Source organism: Pan paniscus, chromosome 9 (genome assembly GCF_029289425.2).
Source record: "Pan paniscus chromosome 9, NHGRI_mPanPan1-v2.0_pri, whole genome shotgun sequence".
NCBI lineage: Eukaryota > Metazoa > Chordata > Mammalia > Primates > Hominidae > Pan > Pan paniscus.
This window is the reverse complement of record NC_073258.2, coordinates 21,885,743-21,906,949: the sequence shown is the minus strand read 5'-3', so window position 1 is coordinate 21,906,949 and position 21,207 is coordinate 21,885,743. Positions and strand designations below refer to the sequence as shown.

At 44.6% G+C, this 21,207-nt stretch overlaps 1 protein-coding gene and 1 non-coding gene across 4 annotated transcripts in view; one reads left to right on the top strand and one right to left on the bottom strand.

Moving 5' to 3' along the window:
- NAV2 (neuron navigator 2) overlaps nucleotides 1–21,207 on the bottom strand; it is a 770,363-nt gene that overhangs the window by 512,800 nt on the left and 236,356 nt on the right. The gene's annotated exons all lie outside the window — the stretch shown is intronic.
- On the top strand, nucleotides 15,161–15,296 carry LOC112441285 (small nucleolar RNA SNORA1). Its single transcript, XR_003029222.2, has one exon. It is a non-coding gene; the product is annotated as a small nucleolar RNA SNORA1 (small nucleolar RNA).

The window sequence follows — 21,207 nt, the reverse complement described above, 5'->3', positions numbered from 1 at the left end:
AGTGGAAAATGGAGAAGTGAGGTCAGCGAGGAGCACTGGACACTGAGTCAAAGCTCTTACTCTCATCAGCTTTAACACCTGGGGCAAGCTGACACCTCTGAGCCTCAGTTTCTTTATCTATAAATGAGTAGTGTAACATTTAAGCCTCAGGATTAGGGTGAAGGTTAAATAAAGCAACAAATGTGAAAGCATCCAGCAAATTACCTGGCATGTAATAGTATCCAATATCCAATACACTTTGAAATAACAAACCAGTAAGTAGGCTCAGGCTTTGCAGAGTCTTCACAGCCAAACAAAGGAGTTTGGCTTGTGCTGCCAAGAAGCCAGTCACAGATTATTCCTAACTGCAATAAAGCAAGCTCTCCCTAGGGATCTCTGCTTAACTGCCTCTGAGTAATTCTGAGCACTTAAGTGGAACTCAAACAGATAAAATTATATAGTTCAAAACCAGTCTTGAATGCAGACCCCTCACTAATCCCGATTAATCTTTTGCCTCCGTCTGAAACGGTATGATTCCACAGGCCCCTGGATTTCCTGGAGTAATCCACTATCCCTCTCTCCTCATCTCCTCATCGATGAGCAGTGGGTTGCACTGGTTGCATGTTAATAGGATGTCCCAGGGAAACAACACAACCCACGCCCAAATCCTGTCCGGGGCCTGGAATACCAGGACCTTCCAAATCCCAAATCTGATGAAAAGAAATGACCCATTTTGCAGGGACCTTGCTAGAAGCCCTTAGAAAAAGGCTGCATTGAGAAAGAGTCCTTTCTAGGCAAACAAATGAGGTCCAGGAGGCAGTGCGGCTGCCTATGCCAGGAAGGCTTTGTGGAGGCCTGTGTCTACCCTCCTCCCCGCTAACCCTTCCATCCTCACATGCTCCCTTGCACAGGTCTCAGCTAAGTAGAGCTTATGCTGCTTTTCATGACTTTCTTTTTTTTTTTAAATAATATTTAGAAATTGTTTGGGGCCCAGAAACTTAAACATTTCCACTAAGCCATTATTTTCCTGCAGTATATGTTTTTAAAATAGATAGAAATAAAGCTTGCATTTCACAGACAAGAGGAAACGGTAAATACACTTAGGATCAGTGCAGAGTCCATCTTCCTTTACTCTCCTTGGGAGAGGATCTTAAGTGGTGCTGGGCCAGACTACTAAGTGCTTCTCCCCCAAAACCAAAAGATCTAGATGAGTTTGGGGGTTGAAGGGGCAGCTGGATGGAGGCACATCAGAACCAGCTGTGGGTATTTTTTCTTTCCTAAGTAAATATCCCTTGTCCCAACTCCTCCCCTGGACCTTTCAAAAAACAGGCAGCAGTCCAATGTAGTAGTTAGAACATGAACCCTGGACAAAGGCTGTCTGGGCTCAATCCTAGCTCTGCAATTCACCAACTAGAGGCCTTGGGTAAGTTAACCAATGTATTAGTCCATTTTCATGCTGCTGATAAAGATACACCCAAGACAGGGAAGAAAAATGGGTTTAATGGACTTACAGTTCCACATGGCTGGGGAGGCCTTACAATCATGGCAGAAGGCAAGGAGGAGCAAGTCATGTCTTACATGGATGGCAGCAGGCAAAGAGAGAGCTTGTGCAGGGAAAGTCCCATTTTTAAAACCATCAGATCTCATGAGATTCATTCACTATTATAAGAAAGGGCAGTAAAGACCCGCCCCCATAATTCAATCCCAGACCAGGTTCCTCTCACGACACATGGGAATTGCAGGAGCTGCAATTCAAGATGAGATTTGGATGGGGACATAGCCAAACCATATCAACCAACTTCAGGGCCTTAGCTTCTTCACCTGTAAAATAGAGGGATAAAAGTGCCCATCTCATGAGGCTGCTACAAGTGTCACAGGAGTTAATAGCCATGAGGTAGTTAGAGCATTGCCTGGCACAAAGCAAGATTCAACGATTTAATGCATCCCAAGCCACCAATATCTAATGTGTCCCCAAACTCTCAATCCTAGCTGCTCCAGCCCAGTCCTCTTGCAGTTCCCCAACCCCATAAATGACAACTCCATCCTTCCTGTTGCTCGGACCCCAATGCTTGGAGTCATTTTTGACTCCTCTTTTTCACACTCTATACACCATCCATTAATAAATCCTATCAACTCTAATTTGAGCATATATTTAGCACCTGGCCACGTTTAAACACACCACCGCTGCCCCCCCAGTCCAAGCCACTGTCATCTTTCATCCTGACTGTTGCAGTAGCCTCCTCCTACCCTCACCTCCAGCCCACAATCTCTTCTTCTCACAGCCTCTAGAGTAATTCTTTAAAAACATTTAAGTCACATGATGTTTCTCCTCTGCTTAAAACCCTCCAAAGCCCCCTATCTCACTCACAGTAAAAGCCAAAGTTCTACTGGGCCCTAGAAAGTCCTATGTGATACAGCCTACTGCCTCTCTGATGCTACTGCCTACTTCTCTTCCCCTTGCTCCCTCTCCCCCAGCCACACACTCTTCCTTGCTGTTCCTTGAACATGCCCCGCATGCTCCTGCCTCAGGGCCTTTGCACATGCCATTCCCTCTGCCCAGAACACTCTTCCCTCAGAACCCTTATAGCTCCCTCCCTCCCTTCCTTCAGGCTCTACTCAAATGTCACTTCATCAGAAAGGCCGTCCTTGAACCTCCTATATAAAACCTTCCATCACTCACTATACCCCTTTCTTTGCTTGATTTTCCTTTTGAGCTCTTATTACCAGTTAATGTCATACATCTTTGTTCCTCTGCTTTTTTTCCTCTCTCCCTGCTTTAGATATGCTGCTCTAATATAGCAGTAGCCTAGTCCCTTTTCTCTTTTGCTCTGTTTCTTTTCTTTTCTTTTTTTTTTTTTTGAGATGGAGTCTGGCTCTGTTGCCCAGGCTGGAGTGCAGTGCAGTGGCGCAATCCTGGCTCACTGCAACCTCCGCCTCCCGGGTCCAAGCGATCCTCCTGCCTCTGCCTCCCAAGTAGCTGGGACTACAGGCGCATGCCACCATGCCAGGGTAATTTTTTGTATGTTTAGTAGAGATGGCGTTTCACTGTGTTAGCCAGGATTGTCTTAATCTCCTGACCTCGTGATCCATCTGCCTTGGCCTCCCAAAGTGCTGGGATTACAAACATAAGCCACTGTGCCTGGCCCTCTTTTGCTCTATTTCTAGTCTCTAGAAACATGCCTGGCACAAAGTGGGTGTTTATAACTGTGAATATCTCCCTCCCTCCATTTCTGTCCCCCTCTAATACAGCTCCATGCTGCAGCCAGAAGGATCTGCTTACAATACAAATTTTAAATTTTATAATGCTCCTCTGTCACTCGAGAACCACCAGTGGACCCCCCTGCTGCCCACAAGGCAAAGCTACTACGTGACGTGGAAGTCCTTTTGTGGTATGGTCCTATGTAACCTCAGCCCTCTCTGTTGCCATCACTGAACCCTCTGCCCATGGAGCAGAAATGTGTCATTGCTCCCTGAGTAATGATCCTTTGCTCATGCTGTTCCCTCAACTTAGAATGCCCTTCCTCCCTTTCTCCATCTTTCAGACTCTCACTGTAGTGGGTTGAATGGTGGTCCCCTAAATGATATGTCCACCTGGAATCCATAGAAACAACCATATTTGGAAAAAGGATCTTTGCAGGTGTAAAGTTAATGGTCATAAAATGAGATTATCCTAGATTAGGGTGGCCCCTAAATCCAATAACAAATGTCCTCAGAAGAGAAGAGAAGGGGAGAAGATACAGAGGAGGGGGCCAGGTGAAAACAAAGGCAGAGATTGGAGTGATGCTGTCACAGCCACGAGACGCCTGGAGCCACCAGAGCTGGAAGAGGCAAGGAAGGACTTTCCTCTAGAGTCTGCCAAGAAAGCATGGCTCTGCCCACGCCTTGATTTTTATATTTCTGACCTCCAGAACTGTGAGAGAATAAATTTCTGTTGTCTTAAGTCACCAAGTTTGTGGTAACTTGTTATGGCAGCCCCAGGAAACTAATATACTCTCCCTTCAAGACTTGTAGAGAAGTGGCCGGGTGCGGTGGCTCATGCCTGTCATCACAGCACTTTGGGAGGCCGAAGCAGGCAGATCATGAGGTCAGGAGCTCAAGACCAGCCTGGCCAACATAGTGAAACCCCATCTCTACTAAAAATACAAAAATTAGCCGGGCATGGTGGTGTGCACCTGCAGTCTCAGCTACTTGGGAGGCTGAGGCAGGAAAATAGCTTGAACTCGGGAGGCGGAGGTTGTGGTGAGCTGAGGTCACGCCACTGCATTCCAGCCTGGGCAACAGAGCGAGACTCCATCTCAAAAAAAAAAAAAAAAAAAGACTTGTAGAGAAGCACTCCTTGCCTCCCACCCCCACTGGGGGATTGTGCATCCTTTTCATACTTGACGTCCCCAATTTCCTGGCCAAAGCTGATTGGACTGGGGATGAACACTCAGCCCAAGCTGGGCCAATCAGAGTGTCACAGGGATTCGAAACTGGGACAACAGGACCATGGGGCCCTGGTGGGGCAGGTCATCTAGGCTCAGAGCTGGGCAGTGTAGGATTGTGTGCAGAAAGGAAGCCATGCAGAGAGGAGCAGGACAGACATCATATGCCCTGATGATTCTCTAGTTCCTAGAGGAGAAGTTCCTGCTCTTTGTTTCTAAAAGATTCCCACTCCCACTTTTCCAAAACCTGGCTTGAGCAAGTTTATTTTCCTTGCAACCAAATCATTCCTAAGCTAACAACTGAGCTTTAGTGTCACTTCATCTCTGACCCCATCGCATAGAGAGAGAATATCCTAGTCTCTGGGCACCTCAGCTCTGTGTCCCCACCAAGATTCACTGTCACCGATAGCAATGTTTGCATGCCAGTTTTCCCCCAAACTGAGCTCTTCAACCATGGATCCATCTTGTTCTGCCTGTTCCCATTTCCCCATTACCAGATGGGGTACCATGTCTGGGACCACAGTGGATAAATAAATGAATAAAGGAAAAAATGCCACTCAGTTATGCCCACAAGAAACTTATGGTCAGGGTAGGAAGCCCAGACTGACACACATACCCAAGAGCACCATCCAAAAAGGACCAAGTAGAGGGCTGCTCTGAGTCCAGGAGGGGAGGCCGGAGGGCCACTGCAGAGGCAAGGGAAGGAGAAATTGTAGAAGTGGGGTGTGGGAGATGATCACTGGACCAGGCAGAAGGCAGGGTGGAACAGGGAGGATGTTCCAAGTAGGGTGTAGGGGCAGTAGGGAGGAGGAAGCAGCAGCAATTGGGGTGTGTGATAGAGATAGGGCCTGACTTTGAGCAGAAGTTCGCAGGCAGGAGCTCTGAAGGAAGGGATCACTGGGCCAGTCCTGGGCTTTGGGTAACTCATCCACCTAGCTGACACCCATCCAGACACTGTGCCCAGTGCCAGGTGTACAGAGATGACAGATAGCAGAATTCAAAGACCAGGCTGAAGCTCTTGAGAGAACAAGACTGTATCTGCTGTTCCAAGGAGGAGAAATAGTATATAAACAAAGCTTCTGTGGAGCACTTTACAGTTTAGAAAGTGCTTTCTCATGTATTAATGATTACAAAGTCACATGGTATAGTAGAAAAAGTGATGCTGCTGCAGAAAGCCTGAGTTAAGATCTTGCCTCTACCATTTGGTGGCTATAAAACCTTCAGCTAAGAACCTCCTTGAGCTTCAATTTCTTCATCTGTAGGATAACACCAGCTAGTGTTTATTGAACATCTCGTATATGCCTACTATCATAATTGCTTTTATGTGTATTAACTTATTTGATCTTCAAAAACAATACTACAAAGTAGTTACTATTGTTATCCCCATTTCGCAGGTATAGAAATTGAGGCTCAAGGAAGCTAAGAAACCCGTCCAAATCACACAACTACCCAGCAGAAGAGGTGAGATTTGAACCCAGTTATTCTGGCTCCAGAGTCCATGTTCTTAGCCACAATGCTGTACTGTAGATGATGACAGCAGCCCCTCCTCAAAAGTTTTAGGGGATCAATAAGATTAATACACATGTAACTGGCTAGAGGTTATAGGTAAATATTGGCAACTGTTATAATTTTATCCAGTGCACACAATGTTAGAGCAGTTGGTTGCTTTAGCAGATGCTGTTGACACCCTGTCATGTTCCCTTGGCTTAGCCTGGAGGTCATCCACAGACAGTGGGCATGTCCCTCGCCTAGGGACATCCTGTCTCTGAGAGATTCTTGTGCATCAAACAGGGCAGGCCAGAAGTGCTGGGGTTCTCATATCCCAGGAGAAAACCACACCCAATGAGGCAGATGAGTTGGTGCATAAACACCCCAGCTTCTTTGTTCCTCCACGGGACAATTCTCAGGTAGGTCCAACATAGTCCTTCAGAGGGCCCCTGTGGGATTGAGCCCAGCTGCCCATTATAGTAACCCACCCATTAGCACACCTTTTATTGGCTTTCTCCTCGCTGTCTCACTCCCCACTCCCTCACAGTGCTTCCTGGAATCGCTTCCCAAATAAACTACTTGTACTGAAATACTTACTTCACAGTCTGTGTTGGAGGATCCAAACTAAGACATGGATGCAATTCAGTTTGGAGAGAGAGAAAAGGAAGAGATATACCCATTAAAGCTTGAGATTTTTCTGGGCAGATACTGCCAGGAGAAGAGCATCAGCCCTCGCAGTGAAGGGAAACGTTCCCAGTAACTAGAAAAATGGATCAGCCCTCCCTCATGCTGTTTCTCAAACAGAATAGCCCCTTCACCCACATTTCACCTGACACTTCAAAAAGATTGACCATCAAGGGATTCTGGCAAGAGCCCTGATGCCTCTGGAGTAGATTACAGAAGCATTCCTTGAAACCTTAGGACGTGAGCATAAAATAAACACAAATAAGCTCCCCTTGTCTAAATAAACCGAGGTACAGTTTGATGAGGCAGTTTTCTTTTTCTCCCTACCCCTTCCACACTTCTCTCCTCAAAGGCCAGGCTTGTTTGCTTACTTATTTAATACTAAACCCTTTGTACCTTCAAAGAACGCCTTTGTGTCTGAGATGAAGTGGAGCATTTCTGCCTGCTGGACACAATTTTCCAAATGAACCTCCAAACACAGAGTAGCCCAGATTATTAACAATAAGACAACCTTGCAGGTTGGCCGGATGGATGAAATGAACAGGAGGTAAGAAGGAAAACATGAGAAAGGGTGTATTTTCAGCAGGTTTTTCCAGCCAAACCATTTGCAATTCCACTGGAAAGGATTCTCAGGGGGAAAGAAACCAAAGAACATGGTGAGAAAAAAAGCAAATTACTGGCTCAGCAGTGTGACATCTTCCCTTGACAAGTTGGGCATGAGGAAAGAGAGAAAGACAAGTTGGGCATGAGGACACATTGAAAAGGACCAACGCTGGCCAGCATGATGGCACAGAGGGCTTTGTCACCTCCAAACGTGGGTGGCCTGGGCCACAGTCCTAGGCTGGGCTCAGAAGTGCCCCTGCCATTTCATCCATCATGGAAACTGCACAAACACTAAGAGCAGAGGCATTTGACTGGACCCAGACATTTCAAATGGAGAGAAGCTTTCAGAGAACACAGTTGGAACCAAAAATCAACACAAGGATCACCAAATGCACACACATACACAGGCCATAAAAGAATGTATTATGCAGAGCCAACTAAAGAAAAATCACAGGGGATATTTGCATTGTGAAGCAGCCCATTCTCTAATGGGTCAAGTCCTTCCCATAAGAGGCAGGATAACCTACTGGTCAAAAGCTTGGTGGTGGAGTCAAACTCCTTGGGAGAGAATCTCCCTAGCTCTGCCACATATGGGCTGGGTGACCTCGGGCAAATTCCTTAATCTTTCTGTGTGCTTCCATTTCCTCATCTGCAAATGAGGGCTGATAATAATAATTATATTTACCTCAGAGCATTGTCTGTGAGGTTAAATGAATAAATACGTATACATCACCTAGAAGAGGGTCTGGCATGCCCAACACATGTTAGCTCTGATCACTACATAACTTCAGCAGACAATAACTCATCAGCACTACAATAGCTTCCCAGGTACAATAGGATAAAAGTTAAAAAGAAAAAGCAGCATAAAAGCAGGTCAGACTGAAAAAGAATTCCCTGAAGCTAGGAGACTACCTTACTTCAAACAAAGCACAGTGACCGTCTTACCTGTGTACAGTTTCCTCGGCTCACGGATGGCTACTCGCTGTGGGTGCCACAAGTGCAGTGTGAGCTCTGAGGACCCCCTGGCACCCCCAGGTTCTCTTTGGCATGCTAGAAAGGTCTGTTGGACTGCAGATCAGAAGTGTGGCTGAGGCTGGGGCACTGCCCTTGCAGAAGAGACGGCACACCCCCTCCCCTCTCCCTGCTCCCAAAAGCCGCTCTTCCATCTGGCTGTGCCTGTCACTGTCAGGGGGCGGCGGCATCTGCTTCTGAGCTGGTCAGTGGCTGGGGCCTGGCCCCCCAGGGCAGCGGAAGGGCATGCCATTGGCATGGGTCATAACTGGAGGCCAGCTCCCCCGTGGTCTCTCTGTGCAGAGAATGCTATGTCCCAGACCCACCTGCCCTTGAGAGCTGGGCCCCATCCCTGTCCTTAGCTCAAGACAAGGGCCCAGGATTTTCTTTATAGAGGTGAGAAATGGCCACAGCCATTCCTCCACTCATCTCAGACAAACACACGCACCCCAGTAAAACTCGCAGTTCTGTGCAGACATTCCTCACACATCCCCAATCCTCCCCACCTCCTTCAGCTAAAAATGCCCACTTGTTTAGACTTCCGCAGCTTGGGCATGAAGCTGGAATTAAAACAGAGACAAAGGTCCACTATCAGTAATTATTTCTGAAGTAACAAGCAACTAATTGGGACTTACTGTTATTAAAAACCTATACGGCAGGCAGTAATTAAACTGCAGCTAATGAGAATTTCTGCACCAGGCTCTGCAGCCACCACATGGCTATTCTCCTCATCCTGGGTGGAAGGGTCTGTTGTTGGAGGAAATAAATGGCTTCCTCATAGCCCTCCAAGAGATATTAGTCATATTGGAGATTTCTGCCCCAGGGAAGTCAGTAGTAAGATGGGGCAGCGAGGCAAGACAAGGCATAAATATGAGAAGCCCAGGAACACATGGAGGTTTCTAGATTGGCTGCTATTATCCTCTGGATGGTGACATCATGCCTCTGGGAAATGGCTGTGGGATACTGTCAAGTCAGTAGGAAAACAGCTGAATCAACTCTTTCATAAATAGATTTATTGAGCACTTCTTATGTGTTAGGAGCTCTGGGAGATGCATTTATATACATTATTTCATTTACTCTTCCTAACAGCCTGAGGAAGGAAGTAGCACTAGGCCCTGTTTTACAGATGAGGAAACTTGGCTCAGAGAGACAAAGTCACCTATGGAAACTCACCTGGCTGCTGAGCAGAGTGAAGCCAGAGTTGGATCCAGAAGGAAGAAAAACTTGGAGTCACATTCTTGCATACAACACAGCAAAGGGAGGCAGTTGGTGGAGTCAGGGGGGCCAGCTAGGTGTGGCCACCTTCTAGCCTCCTGGTGAGCTTGTTTAGCTACCAAAACATTCTGTGCCTCCGTTTCTGCATCTGCAGAGTGGGGATAGTTATACCTACCTACTGGGTTTGCCATAAAGATGAACAGCCTGCAGATGAAGTGTTTAGCCCAGGGCTTGGTGCATGGTAAACACTCAATAAAGTCCAGTTGTTATTCTAGGTGCTCTACAGATGCTCTCGGAAGTAGTGCTATCATTTGCTGAAACTCATTGTCTGAGCATGGCAGAGGTTTTGTAATAATGAAAGCTGTGGAAGTCTCAGCAAACAGTGTCTGTCTGCCTGTGTCCCTTGGGAAGGGGGCAGACAAACCCAGCGAGCTGGTTCTGCTCTGAGGCCACTGCCCTGGTGTCCGGGGCAGTGGGAGGCTGGCCAAGCTCCCAGACAGCCTGTCTCGGGCCTGGAGCACAGAGCCGTTGCCTCACCAGCTTGTAATGAACTGCGTCTCCATCCTGATTAGGGGAACAATCCTCACACAGAGAGACTCAGGGGAAGGAAATGACAACGTTGTGGGGACAGGGTATAACCTCACCTCCCAAGGAGGAGCTGGCTTCTGGGGAGCCGGTGAATTGAAGGTCACAGCCCAAGATGGTGCCCATCCCCAGGGAGGAGGCTGAGCAGATTCCACTAGGGCAAGTCTAGGATTTAAGAAATGTGCTAGGTCCAGCCAGGCCTCTGTATGCAAGCCTAGAAGGTAGCAGCTCATAGGCTCTGGTTTGCCAGAAAGGGCACACAAGGAAACCAACCTTCCCTGGGCACCTACCCCATATCATTCCCCATGCCAGCCTTATGACATCAACATTGTCCTATAAAATAGAATTTTAGAGCACTGTCTTTTCCAAAACTGTGGGTTGCAGCCCATTACTGGGTTATGAAAACAATTTAGTGGGTGACTAATACCGTTTTTAAAATAACATGATTAAAAAAAATCAGAAAATTTCAGAGTGCACTGCACGTGGTACAGATGAGTATTGTTTTAGGAATCTTTTATTTATTTAGTGTAAGTGTGTTTGGGAGCAGAACTGTGATATAAAATACATTTTTTACTGAGAATTATGGTCAAAACTTCTCAAAAGAATGCAGGCTCTGGCCAGGCATGGTGGCTTATGCCTGTAATCCCAGCACTTTGGGAGACCAAGGCAGGGGGACTGCTTAAGTCCAGATGTTTGAGACCAGCCTGGGCAACATAGTGAGACCCCATCACTACAAAAAAAAATTTTTTTTTTTTAATTAGCCTTCATGGTAGTGTGTCTGTGGTCCCAGCTACTCGGGAGGCTCTGAGGTAGGAGAATCACTTGAGCTTGGGTGGTTGAGGCTACAGTGAGTCATGATCGTGCCATTGCACTCCAGCCTGGGCAACAGAGTGAGATCCTGTCTCAAAAAATAAAAATAAAAAAAGAATGCAGGCTCTGAAATCAGACTGACTGGAGAACCTTTATCAAGTTGTAAAACCCCTCTGTGTCTCAGTTTCCTCATCTATAAAATGGGGATAATAATAGAACATTTCATAGTGTTGTTGCATGAAGTAAATGAGTTAATATTATAAAGTGCTTAAAGTGGTGTAGCAGACACTGCTAGCATTCATCAATTTCCCCTCAGCCAATCTCAAAGCCCCACACAGATAGTTCAGTTCCTTGTATGTGCCAATGCCTTCCTGAGTCTTTCTCCTGAGGATGCTCCCTGGTCATGGTTATATGCTTAGCCCAAGCACAGGGTAGGTCAAAGGTGTGGTGGAATGAATGCCCCAGGAGTGACCCTCCACCAATAAGGACTGGAAGATGGTGGATAAACACAGCAGTGGAGATTCTGAGGTGTGTTTCTCAGTCTCTAAGAGGATGTCCAGTGGGACTGAGCCCCCATTGCCCACCAAAATGACTCCTCCCCATCTCACTTCCCTGTTCTCTCACATTGCTTCCTGGGATCCCCTCCCATATAAACTTGCACCTAAGTCCTTGTCTTGGTGTCTAATCTTAATTTTGATGAACTTAAGCAGATTCTGACACAAAGTAAGTGCTTGATAGATGTTAGTTATTACTAATCATGTTCATCTTGAGAGAGGATCTTTGCAAGTGCTTTATGTGCAATATCTCACCAAGTCCATAAAGTAGGAACTGTGATTGTCCCCATTTTTCAAATAAGAAAACTGAGGCTTAGCAAAGTTAAGCACGCTGCTCAGGTTTACATAGCTAGAAAGGAAAGAGTTCCACTCTGAACCCATGAGTGTTACCAGTGCCCCTGTTCTCCACCTCTCCTCTCTATCTAATCTATACAATCACTCTGCCAGCCAGCTACTGTTGTCACTCCCATTTTACAGATATGGAGATGGAAAGCCCAGGGAAATTATTTGCACTCAATTCCTGCACTATTCACTACCATGCTGGGACCGACAACTGGTATCCTGACTCGTTACTGTGCTTTCCATGACAGCAGCAGCAGCCTGCTTCTATGTGCCCTGGATAGAGAAGACACAGGAGAAATCCCTTCTTAAAAAAAAAAAAGTCCCCGAAGTAGAAACCAGCCAGCTACCATCAAACCTTGCAGCACAGGAGAAAGGTAGGATGCGGTTGAAAAGAGACACAATTTTCAAAGACTTAGTGAAACTTACAGAAACTTAATGACACAGACAGATAGAAATCTGTTCTAGTGCTTGTGCCTCAACTCCTCAACCTGGTAAATGGGCTGATGGGCCGGTACGAAGTCCCTCTACTCATTGCTGGCCTTCACTTTCAGCTCCTCTTCCTTATCTCCAACAGCCCCAGCATTCCACCAAGGTACCTCGAGCTACTGTACCTTTGGTCTGAGCTCCATCTGCATGAAATTCACTGTGATGTTTCCCTGGAAACCTGCTGTGTGCCACACACAGTGCTAACCTCTCAGTGCCCCAACTTCCTCATCTATTAAATTGGGATAATCCTAGTATCTTCTTCATGAGTTGTCGTGAGGATTAACTGAGCTAATTGTGCAAATCCCATAGCTGGCAAAGGACCCATATCTAGCATATATAAAGAATACTCAAAACTCCACATTAAAAAACAAACAATCCAACCAGAAGATGGGTAAATGACACGTAGAGACAGTTTACTGAAAAGAATATACAGATGGCAAATAAGCAGTGAAAAAATGTTCAACAACACCAGCTATTAGGGAGATGGAAAGTCAGACCATGATAAGGTGTCACTACATACCTTTTAGAACAGATAAAATTAAAATAGTGGCAACACCAAATTCCAGCAAAGATGTAGAGACACTGAATCACTCACACATTGCTGGTGGGAATGTAAAATGGTACAGCCACTCTCGGAAAGAGTTTGACTTCCTTCCTAAAACACTAAACATATACTAACCATGTAACTCAACAATGGCACCCCCAAGCATTTATCCCTGTGAGATGAAGACTTACATTTGAAATAAAAATCTATACACAACTATTTATAGCTGCTTTATACATCAAAGCCAAAAACTGGAAACAACCCAGATACTTTTCCTGGTTAAACCATGGTCTGTCAGTCAGTCATGTATCAGTGGTATATCGGTGTATATCAGTGGTATATTGGTGGCATATCCACGGAACAGAACTCACCAGGAACAGAGGAATGAACTGTAGACAGACAACCTGAATGGATCTCAAAGGCATTATGCTGAGTGGGAAAAAAAAAAAAGCCAAGCTTAAAAGGTCACATACTTTGCCATTCTACTTAGATAACATTGTTGAAATGACAACATTTTGCAGATAGAAAACATACTAATAGTTGGTTGCCAGGGGCTGGGGGTGGCGGAAGGGAGAGGGGTGGGTATGACTCTGAAGGGGCTGCACAAGGGAGATCTTTGTGGACAGGGGAGAGTTCTGTATCTTGATTGTTGTGGTGATTGTGTAAGATTCTCACAATTTTACACAAGTGAGAAAAGGACACAGAACCATACTCACACAGTCAATTGCCTGGTTTTGAAACTGTACTATAATTACATAACGTGTAAACATTGGAGAAAACCAGGTGAAAGGGACCTCTCAGTTCTATCTTTACATGGGATCTCTCACAACCATCTTTGCAACTTCCTACAAATCTATCATTATTTCAAAATTTTAAAAAATATTTTAAATGAACTACTTGTAAAAAGCTTAGAGCAGTGCCTAAATGAGCACTTAGTCAATATCAGCTCTCATTACTATTATTTTATTTTCATTGTTACTTCATACAAGTCATCTTAGTTAATGCTAACAATAAACTTGTTATCACAAGTTTTTAAAAATCCCTATTTTACAGGTGGGAATAGTGAAACTCAGACATATTAGATAACTTGTCTAAGTTTGCATACCCAGAGAGACCTAGGAATTAAAAAGCCCAAGTTCATGGACTTCCCCCAAACATTCAACTATGAAGACCAGTAAGATAAAAATCTTTGCCCACATCAAGCTTTATAACATAGTGGGGGCAATGACAAAAATATAATTCAAATTAAAGTGGAAAGTCACATACTGTATAAGTTCTATGGGAGGACAGGAAATGGAGGAATAAAAAATTCTGAGGTGATCTAGGAAGGCTTCCTAGAAGAGGTGGCATTTGGAATTGTTTTGAGGATTGAGTAGGAGATTAGTAGGTGTGGAAAGAAGGCAGTGATGCAGGAAAGGGTATTCCAGGCAGAGAGAACCTGATCATTAAGCGGTGGGAGTGCTTAAACAACAGTGACAAGCCCAAGGTGGCTGAAGCAGCTGGTATGTTACCAGAGGAAGATGCAGATGAAGGACAAGCAGAGGATAGTCAATGAAGATAGGCGCTGAATGAGCAACAAATCAATATTGAATCAATCAAAGGGATGAATATGGGTGCCTCTATGTGGCCTGCTTCAAGCTAGATTCAATGATGATCCAAACATATGTGGATGCTGGCCATGCAGATGTTATTCTGGGAGGGAAGATCAATAAGTGTGATGGGGTCAGGACTTAACTGTAGATTGGGCTTGTATCCTTAGCTTTTGCTCATTGTGGCCTCCATAGCCTGCCTGGGAAGCTGAATGGCCAATGTCTAAAGTGCATGTACAATTATGACAGCGTCCACAACAAGCAGCCAGCCATCTGTATACGCTGAAAAGCCAGGCAGAACTCTGCTGTGGGTCTTGGGGTCCCAGGAAGCAAAGAGATCTTCCATTTCAGGACCTCAAGATAAAGTTTCTCAAGGTCCTCCCAAGGCTCAGCCCTAGCAGATCCTGAAGGCAAACCCCTACTTTTTGTGGGTTATAGGGTCCCACAATGGTTGTTCTGGACCGTGGAATTTTATCTTTCAAGTCCTGATCCCTATCACACTTACACTAATTGATCTTTCCCCCTAGACAATAACATCCGCATGGTCAGGATCTACATCTGTTTGGGACATCATTGAATCCAGTTTGAAGCAGTTCACATAGAGGTGCCCATATTCAGATCCCTTTGATAGATCCAATATTGATTTGTTGGTCATCTGCTGTTCTCAGATTAGAGGTGAGGAAATAAGACAGTTCCTAAGTAGAGAAGAGACAACCATGGCACACTGCACACAGGGCAATGACAGCGCCTGACCATCTAGACAAAAAAGAATGAGAAACTATCCTGGACCGTGACAAATGAAGGCAGTCACATATGCATAGCTTATCCTAAGAACTGTGAAGGTGATGCCCCATTCTCAAAGAGAATAGGCACTGTTGATCATGCGATCCAGAGATTGTTAATGGGGCTATATTGAGAAACAAGCTATGTTTCCATTCACAGCAAACACATCACAGTGGTGACAATGAGACCTGTAACATTTCTGCTAAGGTCACGAGTGAAAATGGGATGCAACACAACCTCAACATTAGAAAAATGTTAAAGAATAATGCATTTTTGCTCATTAGCCAAAATAGCAATATGCTTTCTACAATTCAACTGCTAGGGCCCTAAAGTGAATTATTTGAAGAATTAGACCCTAAAGATTCTGGATAGGAAGTTTTTAAAGTATTTCATCAGTATGTCTGTATTGAAGTGGAGACAAAAGAAGCCCAACTAAGATGGACAGAAGGACTGTGGATTCAGCAAGAATCTCTAGAAAGGCCTATCTTGAAGATAAATCTTGACTCAAGATTTGGAGGAACTAAGATGACCCTGATGGGCAGTAGAACGAATCACAACATGTAAAATTCCTTAAATAAAAATGTATTGACTTAAAGAAAAAACCATAATGGTGGTATTTGGTTGTTTGTGAGCTTTTGCAGTCAGGATTGTTGCTCAAATACCTTCCTCACTTCTCCATATCTGCCTTGGTTTGCCTTTATCACACTGTCCCCCAGGGCCTGGCTCAGTTGATGCTTTTGGAAAATGGATTTTGAGCTGTAAAAGACAGCTTTTCCAGATATAAACTCAAGCTTCTGAAGCAAGAATTGGATTAAAAGGAGCAACCGAAAAGGACCTCAGAGATCCTCTGGGACAATTGCTTTTAATCTGGGTTTCCTGGAGCTTAAAGGTTCTGCAGAGGTGCCTGGGGTGCGGGGAGCTGGGAGGCAGTCCTGGGTAAGGGGGATGCTAAAGTGGCAAGACTCAGGGTCTCCACCTTCCAGCCAGAAGAGCTCAATGTGACCTTTTTCACCCACTGAAGTTCCAAATCTGTTAGGAGAAAGATTCCAAGGTTTAAGGTTTTAAACCCACTAAGCTAGTCCAACACCATCATCATATCATAATTTTAAAAATAGCTGATTTTGAGTGTTTAGTGTGTGCCAGGAACCGTTATAAATGCTTTACATGCATTACCTCATCTAATCCTCGCAGCAGCTCTAAAAGCTAGGTACTATTATTATCTCAGTTTTACAGAGGAGAAAACGTCGGCACAGTGGTTAAGTAATTTGACCAATGCTCGCAGATCACAAGCGAGGAAGCCTAGCCTGGGACCCACACAGCTGGTTCCTGAGCCTACACAATTCACCACTACACAAGACTGAGGAAGTTGAGGCACAGAGAGAGGCAGGAACTTGCCCCAGGCCCCACGGTGAGCTCAGGGCTGAGCCTAGGCTGGAATCCCGCCTCCTGAGCCCTCTTGCATGCTTCTTCCTCCTGACATTCCCCTTCCCTCTCTCCTTCTCTACCCTACAGTGTGCCTTCTGGAACCAACTTACAGGTGGCTTTAAATAGACCATCCCTTGGTTACCAAGCATCTGTGCTCCCACGCTGGGAGCAGCTGAAGGAGATGGAGCTGTGATGGCTGATCGGCTTCTAGGCCCCCATTCTGAAAGGGGCTGTGGCTCTCTCTTGGCTGGAGCCTCACTTCCCACCTGCTGCTCTAGATACATAGAGGCCCTTCACCATTTGCATGCTGTCTATCCAGGCTCACCTACACATGCTCTTGCTATTGTGGATATAGATATGCCCTGTTCCTTTGACCATGCCATTCCCACTGCTGGAAATCCCTTTCCCGCTTTGTCAGCCTGGTGTACTCCTCCTCAAATATCCTTTTTCCAGGGCCCTGACCTTCCTGACCTCCCTTCCAAGGCAGAATCAACCACACCTTCCCCAGCACTCTCCACATCACAGCACAGATCACTGAATTGTAACCACTGATTGAATTTATTTCCTTGATTAAAAATCATGCAGGTGGTCCCATTTTTCCTTTGGTAAAGTCAGGATAGCTCCTACAATCTGCCTCTGGTTAAGCTGGGAGGTTTTTTTGTTTGTTTGTTCGTTTGGTTGGTTGGTTGGTTTTTTGTTTGTTTTTTTGTCTTCCTGAAATTCTGTCATTAAATTGATAAAATGTTTTGTAACCATATCATCTTAGGATCCAAGAAATACAGGACTTCTCTGTCTCCCTCTAGACTGTGAGCTCACCTGGGTTGAGGGCCGTGATTCAATGTCTCTGGACCCCCAGGAACCAGCACAGAGGAGGCACAGAGGAAGGACCAGGTATGGTGAGTCGTGGTGCTCAGGGGCTGGACGGTGCCCTCTGTGCCCAGATCTCCATGGGAGGCATCCCAGAGGCCTAGGAGAACCCCAGCCATCTACCTATTGCCCATTGAGTTCATGAAACTACCTTATGATATGCAGAAGGAAACATGGGCAAGGACAGCAGGCTTCTTTTTCCCCCTCTAACCTGGCACAAATGAGGTTGACCAAGCCCAGCAAGATTCCAAACCACATCACACCCCATGCTCTGACTCCTTTCTTTTTTCTTAGAGATAGCTACCATCGTTGGCTTGTTCCTAGCAGTTAGCTCTATTAAATTCTTTATTTCTAAGAGAATTTTCCAACAGACCTTCCACCATTTTCTATCCTTTTTCATTCTGCCTCCAATGACCTTCTAGGCCCTCCAACCTATGTCTCCAATGGTAGTTGTGTACCACTTCTTCTCTTTGAACCTCAGCCCTATACATATGAGGATCTTAGACTTGATAGGGTCTAGCAGGTTACACAGGACTTTGTTTATCATTTTCCTTTTCTCTGCCTATGGCAGACATTACTAATCAATCACAGCATGCTTGCCTTCAGAATTCATCTTCAGGAAGCCACTGCCAAGTGGGTTGGCTCACAAGCTGGGTCATTTTTGCAGCTGTGGGCCTAGATGCCCTCTAAGGGAAACTCTAATCAGAGATCCTTGGGTAAAATATCCATACACCAGATTGTTTTGGATACTCCCAAATTCATATAATTTTAAATTTCTCTTTAATAAAATCAATTTGTAAAATGGATGAGTAACTAATTCAGGATTTTGTGGGAGCAGGAGGAGGAACATTTGACTAACCAGTGGACTCTGGGGTCAACAGATGTACCTTTGAAGTGGCCCGAAATAGTTGACCAGGAATTTGGCTTTTCTGTCAGGTGACCCAAGTCAGGGAAGAAAGGAATAGAACTAGTAGGATAATCATTCATTCATTTCTTTCACAAACATTTACTGAGCACCTATTACATGCTAGACACTGATCTAAGGGCAAGAGATTTGCAGACAAAGACAGTGACAGCCCTCATGGTTGACCAGGTACTAGACCCAATGGCACTCTATTTGCATATCACATTTAATTTTTTATGGCCTCAAGGCTGGATTCTTGAATCATTGGGTGGAGAAGAGCTATCCACTGACTAGAAATATTAGCCTTGGACTAAAATGTGGATGAGAACTAAATTTCTATTGTGTTTGTGCCTTTATACATTGTGGTACCTTCTTGTTATAGAAGCTTGTGTTATCCTAATTAACATATTTTCTGTGTGCAGTCAGTCTCATTGTGACTTTGGTCTGGAAATGTCTTTGTAGCTCCATTGCTTACTTTCAGAAGAGCCCTTGGGATTGGGTACCCAAAGAAAATATTCATCAGCCATGAATTAACCCTTGAAGTCAGATGCTTTCAACCCAGACCATAAGAGTTTTCTATGAGGACCAAAAAGCCCTGATAAAATGAACTTTCAATCTTTTAGAGAAAAATGTGGAGCTGGGAGCCAAGGTGGCTGAATAGGAACAGCTCCAGTCTACAGCTCCTTGCATGAGCGACACAGAAGATGGGTGATTTCTGCGTTTCCAACTGAAGTACTGGGTTCATCTCACTGAGGAGTGTTGGACACTGGGTACAGGACAGTGGGTGCAGCTCACCGAGCGTGAGCCAAAGCAGGGCAAGGCATCGCCTCACCCGGGATGTGCAAGGAGTCAGGGAATTCCCTTTCCTAGTCAAAGAAAGGGGTGACAGACAGCACCTGGAAAATTGGGTCACTCCCACCCTAATACTGTGCTTTTCCAATGGTCTTAGCAAACGGCACACCAAGCTTATCCACCACGATCAAGTGGGCTTCATCCCTGGGATGCAAGGCTGGTTCAACATATGCAAATCAATAAACGTAATCCAGCATATAAACAGAACCAACAACAAAAACCACATGATTATCTCAATAGATGCAGAAAAGGCCTTCAAAAAAATTCAACAACCCTTCATGCTAAAAACTCTCAATAAATTAGGTATTGATGGGACATATCTCAAAATAATAAGAGCTATCTATGACAAACCCACAGCCAATATCACACTGAATGGGCAAAAACTGGAAGCATTCCCTTTGAAAATTGGCACAAGACAGGGATGCCCTCTCTCACCACTCCTATTCAACATAGTGTTGGAAGTTCTGGCCAGGGCAATTAGGCAGGAGAAGGAAATAAAGGGTATTCAATTAGGAAAAGAGGAAGTCAAATTGTCCCTGTTTGCAGATGACATGATTGTATATCTAGAAAACCCCATCGTCTCAGCCCAAAATCTCCTTAAGCTGATAAGCAACTTCAGCAAAGTCTCAGGATACAAAATCAATGTGCAAAAATCACAAGCATTCTTATACACCAATAACAGACAAACAGAGAGCCAAATCATGAGTGAACTCCTATTCACAATTGCTTCAAAGAGAACAAAATACCTAGGAATCTAACTTACAAGGGATGTGAAGGACCTCTTCAAGGAGAACTACAAACCACTGCTCAATGAAATAAAAGAGGATACAAACAAATGGAAGAACATTTCATGCTCATGGTTACGAAGAATCAATATCGTGAAAATGGCCATACTGCCTAAGGTAATTTATAGATTCAATGCCATCTCCATCAAGCTACCAATGACTTTCTTCACAGAATTGGAAAAAACTACTTTAAAGTTCATATGGAACCAAAAAAGAGCCCGCATTGGCAAGTCAATCCTAAGCCAAAAGAACAAAGCTGGAGACATCACGCTATCTGACTTCAAACTATACTACAAGGCTACAGTAACCAAAACAGCATGGTACTGGTACCAAAACAGAGATATAGACCAATGGAACAGAACAGAGCCCTCAAAAATAATGCCGCATATCTACAACTATCTGATCTTTGACAAACCTGAAAAAAATGAGAAATGGTAAAAGGATTCCCTATTTAATAAATGGTGCTAGGAAAACTGGCTAGCCATATGCAGAAAGCTGAAACTGGATCCCTTCCTTACACCTTATACAAAAATTAATTCAAGATGGATTAAAGACTTAAATATTAGACCTAAAACCATAAAAACCCTAGAAGAAAACCTAGGCAATACCATTCAGGACATAGGCATGGGCAAGCACTTCATGTCTAAAATACCAAAAGCAACGGCAACAAAAGCCAAAATTGACAAATGGGATCTAATTAAACTAAAGAGCTTCTGCACAGCAAAAGAAACTACCATCAGAGTGAACAGGCAACCTAAAGAATGGGAGAAAATTTTTGCGATCTACTCATCTGACCAAGGGCTAATATCCAGAATCTACAATGAACTCCAACAAATTTACAAGAAAAAAACAAACAACCCCATCAAAAAGTGGGTGAAGGATATGAACAGACACTTCTCAAAAGAAGACATTTATGCAGCCAAAAAACACATGAAAAAATGCTCATCATAACTGGCCATCAGAGAAATGCAAATCAAAACCACAATGAGACACCATCTCATACCAGTTAGAATGGCAATCATTAAAAAGTCAGGAAACAACAGGAGCTGGAGAGGATGTGGAGAAATAGGAACACTTTTACACTGTTGGTGGGACTGTAAACTAGTTCAACCATTGTGGAAGTCAGTGTGGCAATTCCTCATGGATCTAGAACTAGAAATACCATTTGACCCAGCCATCCCATTACTGGGTATATACCCAAAGGATTATAAATCATGCTGCTATGAAGACACATGCACACCATGTTTATTGCAGCACTATTCACAATAGCAAAGACT